Raw genomic sequence first — 14840 nt, 5'->3', positions numbered from 1 at the left:
ATTGAAGGTGGGGTGGGTGAGCCGAAAAGCTTCGAAGCGGAAAGGACGCCTGATAGAGTTCCCTGGTCTTTGCCATTGGAGAGAGATAGGCCAATGATCTGAGCCTGAAAAGGGAAGAATTGATGCCGAAATGTCGCCCCCAAGATGCACTGCATTATCTGAAATGAGGAACCTGTCTAGTTTGGAAGCAATTTGATGTTGCCCAACCCTGCGATTGCTCCAGGTGTGCATTCCATTGCAGAATTGCAGATCAATTAGCATATTGTTTTGGATAAAATCTTTAAAGTGGCCATTTTCTTGTTCCAGCTTGGCTTAGCCTCCGTGCTTTTCCTCCAGCTTGGTGATCATGTTGAAGTCTCCTCCATTGATCCAAAGAGGATGGAGTCTATTGAAGTTGAGCGCTTCTTTTGTGTCTAAAAGAGCAATTTTGTTGCCTGATTCCTGTGAGAAGTAGACATTGGAGAGATGGCCATGAATGTTGGTGCCAATTATATGAAAAGTAGCATGTATAATGTGATGGGAGGCATGAAAGTCTGAGAGCGTTATAGCTTGCGTGTTCCAGGCAATTGCCAGTCCCCCAAAGGCACCCAAAGCATCCACTGCAACCGAGTGACAACCTGGCCATGCTCTAGAGAGGATGTTTCCAAGTGTGTTACTATTACATTTCGTTTCCTGCATAAAGAAGATCTGGGGTTGCTTCTACTTTATCATGTTTTTTATCATTCTGAGTTTACTGGGGCTATTGAGCCCTCTTAGGTTCCATGAAGTGAGCTTCATTATTCACTATTTGTGGTAGGCTTGTAGTACTTTGTCAACTTAGCGTATCTGCTTGAGTCTACCAGGATTTTCCCTATTGTAATAGTTCTTTGAAGATATGTCTTTCTTCCATGTTTTTTTGAGTCTTTAGGAAAGAAGTTTCCATCCCATTGACTACCCGGTTGTATGCCCAGTTGTTGTTACTGGTAAGCCCTGAAGATGATGACTTCCAGGGTATTGAGATGATGCTCTTGAATCTTGTCGTAGTCTTTCCTTCTGCATGCTTTTTCAAGCTCGAAGATGTCAAGTCCTCCCAAATCAATGCTTTCCGGTTCTTCTTCCATGTGTTGCATCTGACTGCTTTCTGCTGAGGTGATTGCTAAGTGCAGGGTCTGGCTGGGGATACTGTCAACATCCATTCCATTAGGTCTCCAGTCAGGGTCCTTTCGAGCCGCCTAAGGAATCCCGATGTTGTCACTCAGGGGCAAGGGAGTGGGAGAAGAGCCAGACAGGGGGGGGGAGAGGTCGTGATGATCATCGGTGGGATTGGCAAAATGCTCTGAGGTGGGTCTTCTGAAGTTTTGGCAAGAACCTCAAAGCTATTGCTTGTGGAGGGAATGGAGGCAGCGTCCTGCATGGGCCTTTTCCCGGAGGAAGGTTTTTTATGCGATCTTTTTCGATTTGCGACCTTGGTAAAGCCATCATGAGCTGACTTGTCTGAGGGGTCAGAGGTTTGGGGTTTAGCATTTAGAGGGTAGTCCCGAAAAAGATGCCCATGGGCATGACACTTGCGACAGCAAAAGGTTACATGTTCAAAATCTAAGGGTTGGATCCATTCAAAGTCATCATGGTAGAGACTTACCGAGTCCGGAAGGGCTTTTTCCACGCGCATGAAGACACAAATACGGGCATATTAGGTGTATCTGCGCAGCTTCGTTTCCTCAGCAATTTTTATAAACTCCCCCAACCCCTTGCCAATGTCTCTCAACAATTCTTCATCCCAATATTCCAATGGGAGCGAGTACATCCAGATCCAAACTAGTGCCCATCTGAAATCATCCTTGTCAGGGTTAAATCTCTCTACCCATTCCCTTAAATACAGATTGCCGGAGTTGAAGAAGTAGGGACCTTCATCCATAACCCTATTCCGGTCTTCGATGCAAATGAAAATCGTAGTGAAAAACCCTTTTGGACCTAGCTGCAGGGTGACATGTCCCTTGGGTTTCCATTTGGCAGAGATCCATCCTTGCAAAGCTTTTTCAGTCGGCCAGTATCCAATAAATTTTCCAATGAGCACACGGTCCTTCATGTACTGGATTTGACCATTGATTCTTTGGCTGGGAAGTTCTATCTTGGGTCGTTCAGCTGCTATGGGTTTGCATGTCGTTGAAGTAACCTTGGGCATTTCCTGTTGCCCAATCTTTTCTTCTTGTACTTCACTGCGCCTGTCTGACTGATCAGTGGGAGCGTTTGTCGTATCTTGCATTGGGAAATCTCTTGTATCCGTGTTTACTTGTTCTGGACTGGAAGGCATTATCGGTTTCTTCGCTTGATTATCTCTCTTGGCTGAGGGGGAAGGCTTTGAAGCCCCCCCCTGAGGGTCAGCCATTGCAGTGCGGTCTATGCCAGCAGTTGTTGTCGCAAGGAGTAAGGCTGATGGAAAATAGAAGCAGGGAGGGTTCAGATTGCGTCGTTGCAGGGGCGAGCAGAAAACCCTAGGTTGCAAAGCGCTCAGGCCAATTTCTTCTCCAACCTTCCCACATATTTGTTATCATGATCATGCTATTCATTGATTCCAGGCTTCTTTCTATCCCACATTACGAGGTTTGTCATTTTACAATTATTCTCAAGACCAAAATAAGCTTTCCATCCCCCATTAATCCTCTTCTCAATGCTATAGTTACAGTTGAGCTTGTGATGAATATCAATTCCTAGGTACTTGTAGGAAGACACTTCCTCCAGGTTACTATTGTCATACATAAAAGTAGCGTAGGTGTCCTTCTTAGATTTGACAATCATAACTTTTGTTTTGTCAGTGTTAACAATCATACCCATGGTAGAGCAAAAATCCTTAAGAAGTATAAGTTGCTTATCAAGATCAGATGGGCACCTTGCAAGAAGAACAATATCACGGTGTAGAGAAGAAGGATGATTACTATCCCAACTAAGATCGTGCCAGCAGATCCTGCTTCCTCTAAACAACCTTCTAGCTTATCGATGTAAATGCCAAATAGGGTAGGGGAGAGGGGGCAACCTTTTTTAACTCCGATATTACACTTAATATCTTTCGACCACCCCTCATTGCTCTTTAACTTGGCAATTACATTCTCGTATAACCTTATAGTGGCAGCTCTAAACTCAAAAGGAACCTTTAGCTCTTCTAATTTATTCCAAAGGTTGTTTCTAGGAACCATATCGAAAGCCTTTCTAAATTCCACAAAGCAACAAAAGAGATTGGATTTATCATTGCGGCATTCCTCCACAATGATCTTAAGCGTAACGAGGTGGTCTGTTGTTGATTGCTGCTTTCTAAAACCCACTTGGCCTTTAGCCCGCTTACCTTCACTTTCAAGCCATATGCTCAACTTCCTTTCCAAAATAATACCATATAACTTGGCTAGGAGAGGGTTGATCATAATTGTCCGATAATTAGAGGGGTTATTTGTATCCCCACTTTTAAAAATAGGGATAATGAGGCTTTGAGTCCATGGTTTAGGGAACCCTTGCTTGACCGCTTGATTGAAAAGCTTGTGAATGTGGGGGATGAGGACAAGACCTCCAATTTTTAAGATTTCCGCCTGGTAACCTTCAATGTCCTTAGCTTTCCCATTAGCCAAGTGATTAACCCCAAAATCAATGTCTTCTAATGAAAAATCTTCTTTCGTTGTGAGCAGGGTTTCAAAGTTATCCATGACATTTGGAGATTCATAAAGCTTTTTAAGATAGAGAAAAGATCCCAGCGAACTATCCGAGCCTTCGCGAGCTCGAAATGATTGATGAAGCAAAGTTGATGTTGGAAGCCAAATTCCCGAATGTAGTTTCCTATGCAGACATCCTTGCATTCACCGCAAGAGATGGCACACACCAAGTGATTAATTTTCAATATACAGATTACAGAGATGGTACTCCGAGCCGATATAGGTATTATTATTGGTGTTGATATTCAATACAGTAACTCTATAGGTAAGCATATATCTTTATGATATTGTATTTTGGCGCAGGTGGGAGGATTAACTTGGAAGGTTCCAGCGGGATGAAGGGATGGAAGGATCTCTAGAGAATCAGATGTCACAGGGAATATACCTGCTCCACAATTCGATGTAAACCAACTCACACAAAATTTTACTGCAAAACATTTGTCTCAGGCAGATATGGTCACTCTATCACGTAACTAATAATTAAATATTAAAGCCATCTATATAGTTAATTGTTTAAGTCTAACGCACACCTTCCCACCACCATAATCATGTTATAATATGAATGTTAAGCTCCATTAAGTTTTCCCAACTGCTGCCTACAATTACGAAAGTGAACTGCAGTTATTTCCTTAATTTCTGGAAACCAACTACAGTAATTTCCTTAAATTACGGAAATCAACTGCAATTAATTAATTTCTTGTTGGAGCTTCTGAAGTGGTCCATTACTCCATCTGGAGTTGTCTACCATGATCTGTGGAACATCTGACACATAGCCAACAGAAGCTTGATGGAAGCTTGCCTATATATGTTTTTGTTTGGTCCCCAAGCTTGCATCTTAATCCCCTTCAGTTTTACACCATCAAGTTGAGAGAGCAGAGCCTGGAAGTACCTTCAGATTTTCTGTATTTTTTTATTTTTATTTTTTTTGCTTGCGTGAAGATTGTGTTACATTATTTTTACCGCTGTTGCTTTCAACTGTTGTATGCTGCCATAGTTGGAAGCTCTACAAATTCTACGTTGAAAGCTCTGCCTTTAGATTAGTTGCAGTTGTAGGTTTATATGCGTTTTCATACTGAGATGTGTTAATGTGTTGACCATTGAATTGTGTGGTTGTTGCAATTTACTGTTATACAACCTTTGCGTTGAAGCTTGTTTTGGAGATTTGCATAGAAAGGAAAGCTGTGTGGACAACGTTGTTCATATGAATTTTGTTTTACATATATGATCCACCCATTCATCCATACATTCACGCGTCTGATTTAAACTTGAAGGTTGTTCCTCGTTACAACACATCAGAGTAGTGCAGCGGAGTAATTAATTAGAGATGGGTTGTTACAAGTCCACCAATAGCCGTGGAGTGTAGTGTTGAGATTGTGCGGCCTAAAATAACGTGTTTCTGCATCCGTTGTCGTGAGCATTGGTTATTTATAAGAGGAAGGGACTGTTTCAAACTTCACAGAAAGTTTGGTTTGCAACAAGAGTAGCATCAATGCCGGCGGTACTTTTCTTGGGCATTAGAGTTTTATTTTTGTAGATTCTTTTAAGTATTTAATTCCGCATTATTAAAGAATCATTGTTTATTTAACATTTGGTATCAGAGCCTCAATTTATCTCTACCTTGATGTGTGTAAATTTACAACAGTGCTTTAATTTTATTTTATCTTGTGAGGAATTATTGTTGTATTTTACAATAATACTGATATTTATTGGAGTTTGAGGAATTATTGCCGTAATTTACAGTAATACTAATATTTATTGGAGTTTGAGGAATTATTGCCATAATTTACAGTAATACTTATATTTATTGGAGTTTTTACTCATACTATGTCACTTATAGTTCTGGTTATATTAGTACGAAGTCATATGGAGTTTATTTAAAATCTCATTTGGACTTATTCTTTTCACGAAACATTATTTTTACTCTGGTTAAGATTTGTTTATAATTTTATAAATAAATTTTTAAGTGTTTCAGACAGTGCGGTAATTGATTCCGCTTTTCATATTTTTTTTTTTTTAATTGCTTCATATAAAACTGTGTATACGCCATTTCACTTAGCATGAAATGTGAAGTACTGTGTATAGTTTTGTTTATGCAATTTATGTAAGAAATAATGTCTAGTGATCCATATAATTTTAATTAATTAGAGAATAGCCACAACATCTCTAATTAAATAAAATTATATATTATGATTGGTTAGGATCACATAAAGATTATTTAGACATTAAATTGTAATTAATTATACTAAATAAAATAAATTTTATCCCATGGGAATTTTTATTATATTTATGTAATTAATTAGGATAAAATTTCATATCTTACCCACAGGAATTATGAATTAATAGTTTTATCATAAAGTTCAAAACTATGAATAATTGAATAATTAAATCTGCTTGAATTAAAAATTTAGCCCACGGGCAATTTTTATGTCATTAGATTCAATTTTGAGCATGATTTACATTGATAAAACATGAAATTTTATTTAAGACTCAATTTTAACATAAGCATGTGATTTTTTAATTTTGATGCAGTTGTACAACCTACAAATTTCTCTGAAATTCGTTGTGATATCCCTGAACTTAAGGGAGATAACTATAAGGTCTGGAAGGAGAGGGTTCTCCTTCATTTGGGGTGGATAAACATAGACTATGCTATTAGGAAAGATGAACCACTGGCACTCACTAATACCAGCATTGCAGCGGACATCACGCTTTATGAACGATGGGAGCGATCCAATCGTCTAAGCATGATGTTCATTAAGACTAAAATTTTAGCTGGTATTCGTGGTTCCGTTGATCAGCATGAAAAGGTCTGAGACTTGTTGAAGGCCATTGATGATCAATTCGTGACTTCAGACAAGGCACTGGCAAGCACCCTAATCATGAAGTTCTCATCCCTAAGGCTCACCAGTGTGAAAGGTGTGCGCGAGCACATCATGCAGATGAGGGACACTGTGGCTCAATTGAAGAAACTCGAGGTTGAAATATCGGAGTCTTTCCTGGTGCACTACATCCTGAACAGTCTTCTGCACCAATACGGACCTTTCAAAATCTCATACAACACACATAAGGATAAATGGTCAATTAATGAACTCATGACCATGTGTGTTCAAGAGGAAGAGAGATTGGTGATGGAACTGGGAGAAAGTGCAATGCTGGCAACGCGTGGAAAGGGAAAATCTCAAGCCAATCGGCAAGGGAAAGGTAAAGTACCTCCCCGCGCTGATATCAAGAAGGATTCCAAGTGTTTCTTCTGTAAAAAGAAGGGACACATGAAGAAGGAATGCGCCAAATTTCAGAAATGACTTGCGGATAAAGGTAATTTAATCTCGTTTGTTTGTTATGAATCTAATATGGTTAACGTCAATATTAACACATGGTGGATTGATTCTGGATCAAAAATTCACATTTTGAATTCCTTGCAGGGTTTGCAAAACCTAAGGAAGCCAGTGGGAAGTGAGCAAAGCATCTTATCAGGAAACAAGATGGGCTCGCATGTGGAAGCTATAGGAACATGTTATTTAACTTTAAGTAGTGGCTTTGTTTTAGAATTAGAAAAGACCTTTTATGTTGCAAGTTTTTCTAGAAATTTGATTTCAATCTCAAGGCTTGTACCTTTTAGATATTCCATTAACTTTTCAGAAAAATCTTTCAGTCTATTTTATAAATCTGATTATGTTGGGAATGGTATTTTGTCTAATGGTCTTTACTGCATTAATTTACAAAAAATTGTCACTTATGATTCAATGCATGTTCACGCTGACACTAAAAGACGTGTTATTAATGAAGATTCCTCTAAATTATGGCACCGGAGACTAGGTCATATCTCCATAGAAAGAATTAAAAGATTGGTAAATCAAGGGTACTTAATACTCTGGATTTTACTGATTTTGAGACTTGTGTGGATTGCATAAAGGGAAATCAGACCAACAAGTCAAAGAAAGGGGCCAATAGGAGTTCGGACATATTAGAGATCATACATACTGATATATGTAGTCCAGACATGGACTCACATGGTCAGAGACACTTCATCTCCTTTATAGATGATTACTCACGATATATGTATCTCTACATGCTTCATAAAAGAGCGAAGCATTAGATGCCTTTAAGATCTTTAAGGCTGAAGTAGAGAAACAATGCGGCAAGCAAATTAAGATCGTGAGATCAGATAGAGGTGGAGAATATTATGGTAGATACACAGAAGATGGACAAGCACCTGGGCCATTTGCAAAATTTCTTCAAGAGCATGGGATTGTTGCCTAATACACCATGCCTGGTTCACCCGACCAGAATGGCGTAGCAGAAAGAAGAAACTGAACATTATTGGACATGGTGCGGAGTATGCTTAGCAGCTCCAATCTTCCTAAATCCTTGTGGGCTGAAGCACTTAAGACGACAGTGTATATATTAAACCGAGTTCCAACCAAGGATGTTCCTAAAACGCCATTTGAATTATGGAAAGGTTGGAAATCGAGTTTGTGACATATGGGCGTTTGGGGATGCTCGTCTAAAGTGAGATTATATAATCCACAAGAGAAGAAGCTAGACCCAAGGACCATTAGTGGGTATTTCATTGGATATGCTAAAAGGTCTAAAGGTTACAGATTTTACTGTCCATCTCACAGCACTAGGATTGTGGAATCAAGAAATGCAAAGTTTCTTGAAAATGACTTGATCAGTGGGAGCGATCAAACCAGGAACATAGTTTTTGAGAAGGATCATTCAGAATCTAAACCTTCCACCTCAAGTCATGGATTGGTTATTATTCATAGCACCCCTCAAGTACAAACTGGTGTTGAAAAACCAATTGTTGAAGTTCCACAAGCTGCTGACGACATTCCAGTAGATCAGGTAGTTCAAGAGTTGCCAAGAACTTTTGAACAAGTTGAACCACATACTTCTCAGAAATATGATGGTACAACATTAAGAATATCTACTAGACCAAAGAGATCAGCAATTCCTGATGATTATGTTGTGTATCTGCAATAATCTGACTACAACATTGGAGCCGAAAATGATCCCGAGTCCTTTTCACAAGCCATGAGTTGCAAAGAATCAGAATTATGGTACGATGCCATGAAGGAAGAGATGAATTCCATAAAGAGTAAAAAAGTCTAGGATCTTGTTGAGTTTCCTAATGGTGCAAAAGCCATTGGATGTAAATGGGTCTTTAAGACAAAGAAAGATTCATTGGGCAACATTGAGAGATACAAATCAAGACTTGTTGCTAAGGGATTCACTCAGAAAGAAGGAATCAACTACACGGAGACTTTTTCTCCTGTATCTAAGAAAGATTCCTTGCATGTTATTATGGCATTAGTAGCCCATTTTGACTTGGAGTTGCAACAAATGGATGTGAAAACGACATTTCTTAATGGAGATCTAGAGGAGGAGGTTTATATGAAACAACCTAAAGGATTCCCCTCTAGTAATGGTGAGAAATTGGTTTGCAAGCTCAAGAAGTCATTATACGGTTTAAAATAAGCATCCCGCCAATGGTATTTGAAATTCCATAATGTAATTTGTTCTTTCGGTTTTGTAGAAAAAATTATGGATCAATGTATATATCTGAAAGTTAGTGGGAGTAAAATTTGTTTTCTTGTTTTATATGTGGATGACATTTTGCTAGCAACCAATGATAAGGGTTTGCTACATGAGGTGAAACAATTCCTCTCTAAAAATTTTCATATGAAGGATATGGGTGAGGCATCTTATGTCATTGGCATTAAGATCCATAGAGACAGATTTCGAGGCATCTTGGGTCTGTCACAGGAAACCTATATTAATAAAATTTTAGAGAGGTTTCGAATGAAGGATTGTTCACCAAGTGTAGCTCCCATTGTGAAGAGTGATAGGTTCAATTTGAAACAATGCCTGAAGAACGACTTTGAAAGGGAACAAATGAAGAACATTCCATATGCTTCTGCTGTTGGAAGCCTAATGTATGCTCAAGTTTGCACAAGACCTGACGTTGCATTAGTTGTGGGAATGTTGGGACGATATCAGAGTGATCCAGGTTTAGACCACTGGAGAGTTGCAAAGAAAGTAATGAGGTACCTTCAAGGAACCAAAGACTACATGCTTATTTATAGACGGACGGACACTTTGGAAGTAATTGGCTACTCAGATTCTGACTTTGCTGGATGTGTTAATTCACGCAAATCAACATCAGGATACATTTTATGATGGCTGGTCGCGCTATATCATGGAGGAGTGCGAAGCAGACTTGATTGCCACTTCCACTATGGAAGTCGAGTTCGTCTCCTGTTTTGAGGTTAATTTACATGGTGTATGGCTTAAAAGTTTCATTTCTGGGCTTAGAATTATGGATTCTATCTCTAAGCCATTGAGAATATATTGCGACAATTCAGCTGCTGTTTTTATGGCTAAAAACAACAAAAGTGGGAGTCGAAATAAACACATCGACATTAAGTATTTAGCTATAAGGGAACGTGTTAAAGAAAAGAAAGTGGTCATTGAACACGTCAGCACTGGATTGATGATCGCTGATCCTTTGACTAAAGGCATGCCACTGTTTAAATTCAAGGATCATGTAATGAATATGGGACTTGGTTCCATTATGTAGTTTCTCATTGTATGGACAATGTTATTTTAATGAAATTCTTAATTATTGTGATGTTTTTCTCATATTTATGTGCACCTTAATTTGATTTGAGAAAACTCATTTGTGTAGGACCAGGAATAAACATAAGGTTTATTCATTAAGAAATTGTTGCCACATAAATTATAATAAGAATAAATACATAGTAATACATGGAAGATAATACTCGTCATTAGAGAAGCTATCGTCGTGATTCATGTATCTATTACTTAATACAAATTATCAATGGGTTTTAAGATGAGACATTAAGTTTGGAAGTATGGACCAAGTGGGAGAATGTTAAGCTCCATTAAGTTTTCCCGACTGCTGCCTACAATTACGAAAGTGAACTGCAGCTATTTCCTTAATTTCTAGAAACCAACTGCAGTAATTTCCTTAAATTACGGAAATCAACTGTAGTTAATTAATTTCTTGTTGGAGCTTCTGAAGTGGTCCATTACTCCATCTGGAGTTGTCTACCATGATCTGTGGAACACCTAACACATAGCAAACAGAAGCTTGATGGACGCTTGCCTATATATGTTTCTGTTTGGTCCCCAAGCTTGCATCTTAATCCCCTTCAGCTTTACACCATCAAGTTGAGAGAGCAGAGCCTGGAAGTACCTTTAGATTTTTTGTATTCTTTTTTTTTTTTTTGCTGCTTGCGTGAAGATTGTGTTACGTTATTTTTACCGATGTTGCTTTCCGCTGTTGTATGCTGCCATAGTTGGAAGCTCTACAAATTCTGCGTTGAAAGCTCTGCCTTTAGATTAGTTGCAATTGTAGGTTTATATGTGTTTTCATACTGAGATGTGTTAATGCGTTGACCATTGAATTGTGTGGCTGTTGCAATTCACTGTTATACAACCTTTGCGTTGAAGCTTGTTTTGGAGATCTGCATAGAAAGGAAAGTTGTGTGGACAGCGTTGTTCATATGAATTTTGTTTTACATATATGATCCACCCATTCATCCATACATTCACGCGTCTGATTTAAACTTGAAGGTCGTTCCTCGTTACAACACATCAGAGTAGTGCAGTGGAGTAATTAATTAGAGATGGGTTGCTGCGAATCCACCAACAGCTATGGAGCGTAGTGTTGAGATTGTGCAGCCTAAAATAACATGTTTCTGCATCCGTTGTCGTGAGCACTAGTTATTTATAAGAAGAAGGGAATGTTTCAAACTTCACAGAAAGTTTGGTTTGCAGCAAGAGTAGCATCAATGGCCGGAGGTACTTTTCTTGGGCATTAGAGTTTTATTTTTGTAGATTCTTTTAAGTATTGAATTCCGCATATTAAAGAATCATTGTTTATCTCACAATGACTTAATGGTTTCTCAATTTGCAGGTGTGCACTCTATCGGGGTTTCGCATTGTTCTTCATTCACCGCAAACAGGCTTTACAATTTCAGTGGAACAGGTCATCAAGACCCCAGTATGGATCCTCGATTGGCTTTGGATCTGAAAACCAAGTGCCCAAAATCTGTTTCTAGTTCCAACCCTGGTCCCACCATTCCCTTGGATTCACTCACGCCCACATGTTTAGATGAGAAATATTACTTGAGTCTCCATGTAAAGCGTGGACCTCTGACCTCCGATCAAACGTTGATGTCGAACCCATCCACAACCAGAATGGTGAAGATATACTCCATGAATCCATCTGTTTGGCTAAACAAGTTTGGGACAACAATGGTGAAGATGGGGTCGATAGATGTGTTGACTCGATCTCAAGGGGAGATCGGGAAAAATTGTCGCATCGTCAACTGATCAAACCAAAACGGAAGCAGCTACTGTGAAACTACACGTACCATAACAAACTATGATTTGCTCCTCTTATTCCTGTTTTCTTGATCTTATAACTAGGGTCCACATTATTAGTAGCACCTTGTTATCTTGGTCTTGCAACTAAGGTACAGTCTATTAGTTGCTACATAAAACATTTTATTGGTTAAAATTTTCCTAGTCTTCGAATATTTATTTGTTAAAATTTCGACCAGCATTATGAAGAAGGTATCGATATTTCGAATGTCTAGATATCGTAGTGAAATGATATAGATATTGCAGTAGTATACTCCGAACTCGTAGAGATTTTAGATTGTACTTGGTCTCCAATCAGCTTACCATACGATGTCATTATTCAACATTGGGACCTGAAAGTGAACGTTGTGAGTAAAATTTTAGCTTTATCGAGCGTTATTACATCTGTCATGTAACGACTTGATGTGTAGGCATTCTATTTTGATGGATTTTTAATAATTATTATTTTTTATTTGGTAATGGATGGTTGATCTTTTACAACAATACTAGAATTAAAGTAAGGTTTATAGGGCACAAAAATATTGGAATTTAATATAGATTTTATGGTGTTTTGAATAAGGTTAGATAGTGATGGATTTTATTAGTAAGATATTTTTTATAGTAAATTTATGAATTTAGTATTAATAAATAATCTCATCAATATAATCCAAAAAATATAAAAATTATAGTGAAATGGTTAATTCAATGTATCTACTTATAAAGTGAAAATATTTTTTATATGAAAAGGTTATATGGTGCTTATGGTGTTGTTTTGTTAATAAAAAAATTAATATTTATATTTACTCATTAGATGGGTTTTATGTGTGTTCAAAAAATATTCGGATTTACTTTTAATTTATTTTGTATTGTAAAATTGATGTATTTTAATTTATATTGTATTATAAAATTGATATAAATATAATGATTATTTTTAATCTATATTTTAAATATTTTAATTTGATTTTTATATATAAATTGATATAAATTTATTTTTTAAAATTTAATATATATTTTAATTTCATTTAAAAAAAACTATTCAAGAATTTCTACTTGGTAAAATATTTTAATTTGATTTTTATATATAAATTGATATAAATTTATTCTTAAAAATTTAATATATATTTTAATTTCATTTAAAAAAAACTATTCAAGAATTTCTACTTGGTGTAGGTCGATTGATGAATGTCTTGTTATGAAGTAATTCCCGGAATTGCCTATCCGTTGCTCGGTCGCGCCACCACGGTCGACTGCGGAGTCAAATTTTTATTTTTATTTTTATGTTTTAAAATAAAATAAAAAAAAAAGTTTAATTTTTTTTTTAAATAAAAAATATAGGGCTTAATAAAAAATAATTTATTTTTTTTTAAATCAAAAATACATTTTCCTCTTTAAACTTTAAAAGTTATTTTTTTTGAATATATATATATATATATATATATATATATATATATAATTTTCATATTTTTTTGGTTTTTTTTTTATAATTTGAGTTTATTTTGTTTTTTTAGGTTTGTTAAAATCTTTTTAATCTTTTTTTTCCCTGGGAAAAAGTCGTAATTTCTATTAGTATTAAGAAATTACATTTTGCAGATGCCGAAGCATATTCATATGGAGGCAACAGTGCCTGTCAAGTTCATAGTCTGTAAATCTAGGAAGAGAAAAACAAGTTGTCTCCACGCAGGGAGCATTATCAAAACAGTAAAACTAGCAGTGATCAAAATTGTGTCCATGCTCTGCGCAGAGAGCTATATATATGCTGATAATATCAAAAAAGGTAGAGCTGTACTCATGACTAGACAGTAGAAATATATACATGCTATAAACAAAAATGGTACTGTAAGTGTGTGGGCTTTATAGCCCATCTCCCATGTGGTCATCAAAAGGTCTGTGGTAGTGCTGGTAGTAAGTTCCGTCGATTTCCTCCTGGATCAACCAGACATCTCCTTGTCTGTGTGCTGCCTCTTTGGAGAGCTGGTCGGCGACGGTGTTCTGTTCCCTGTAAATGTGTTGACAGACAAATGATTCAAAGGATGCAGTCAGTCTTTTAACTTCATCTAGAATGTGTCTCAATGAAAATGCATGACAATGAGATGCATCATTCAGCCAATTGCAAACAATTTTAGAGTCTTCGAACAGCTGAAGGTGTCTGCATTGTTTATGGATAGCAAAGTGTATGATGTGTTTAGCCGTGCACAGTTCAGCGAAGTTATTGGTGCCTCTGCCTAGATTTATTTGTATCGAAAGAGGGGGGAGGGTGCAACACTAGGACTTCCCGGGAGGTCACCCATCCCAGTACTACTCTAGCCCAAGCGCGCTTAACTACGGAGTTCTGATTGGATCCGGTGCATTAACGCTGGTATGATCGCACCCAAATCTTTTTAATCTTAATTTTACTAGTATTTTATTTTTTTTTGTTAATTTTCTATTTTGTTTTAATCTATTTTGTTTTTAATTTTTTTTTCTAGTTTTTGTTACTGTTTTTTTTAATTTTTCTATTTTTACTTACTTAATTTTATATATATTTTTTTTAATTTTGTTTTTTTTTTCCAAATTCTTTTATGGTTTATGAGATAATTTATTTTTTTAACACTTTTTATGTTTTTTTAAGTAATCAACATTTAAAAAATAAAAAATAAAACAACTTGAAAATTTGTTAAGTAATAATAATTTCAAAAAAAAAATGGACATAATAAATTTTAAACTGTGAAAAATAAGTCCTTAACAAAATATGCTACATCAACACATTTCGAAATCAGCATGAAAATCACTAAC

General features: G+C 36.8%; 1 non-coding gene and 1 pseudogene across 1 annotated transcript; one reads left to right on the top strand and one right to left on the bottom strand.

Annotated features, from left to right (window-relative positions):
* Window positions 1–2378: 2378 nt before the first annotated feature.
* On the top strand, window positions 2379–12038 carry LOC149158286 (peroxidase 5-like; annotated as a pseudogene).
* A 2281-nt stretch (window positions 12039–14319) lies between these two features.
* LOC149158285 (5S ribosomal RNA) lies at window positions 14320–14438 on the bottom strand. Its single transcript, XR_016262078.1, has one exon. It is a non-coding gene; the product is annotated as a 5S ribosomal RNA (ribosomal RNA).
* Window positions 14439–14840: the final 402 nt, after the last annotated feature.

This window comes from Pinus tabuliformis, chromosome 5_2, assembly GCF_031772625.1.
Source record: "Pinus tabuliformis cultivar Carrire ecotype Pingquan chromosome 5_2, CPIR1, whole genome shotgun sequence".
Lineage (NCBI taxonomy): Eukaryota > Viridiplantae > Streptophyta > Pinopsida > Pinales > Pinaceae > Pinus > Pinus tabuliformis.
Note: the sequence above shows the minus strand (reverse complement) of the source record. Positions and strands in the feature narration are given on the sequence as shown.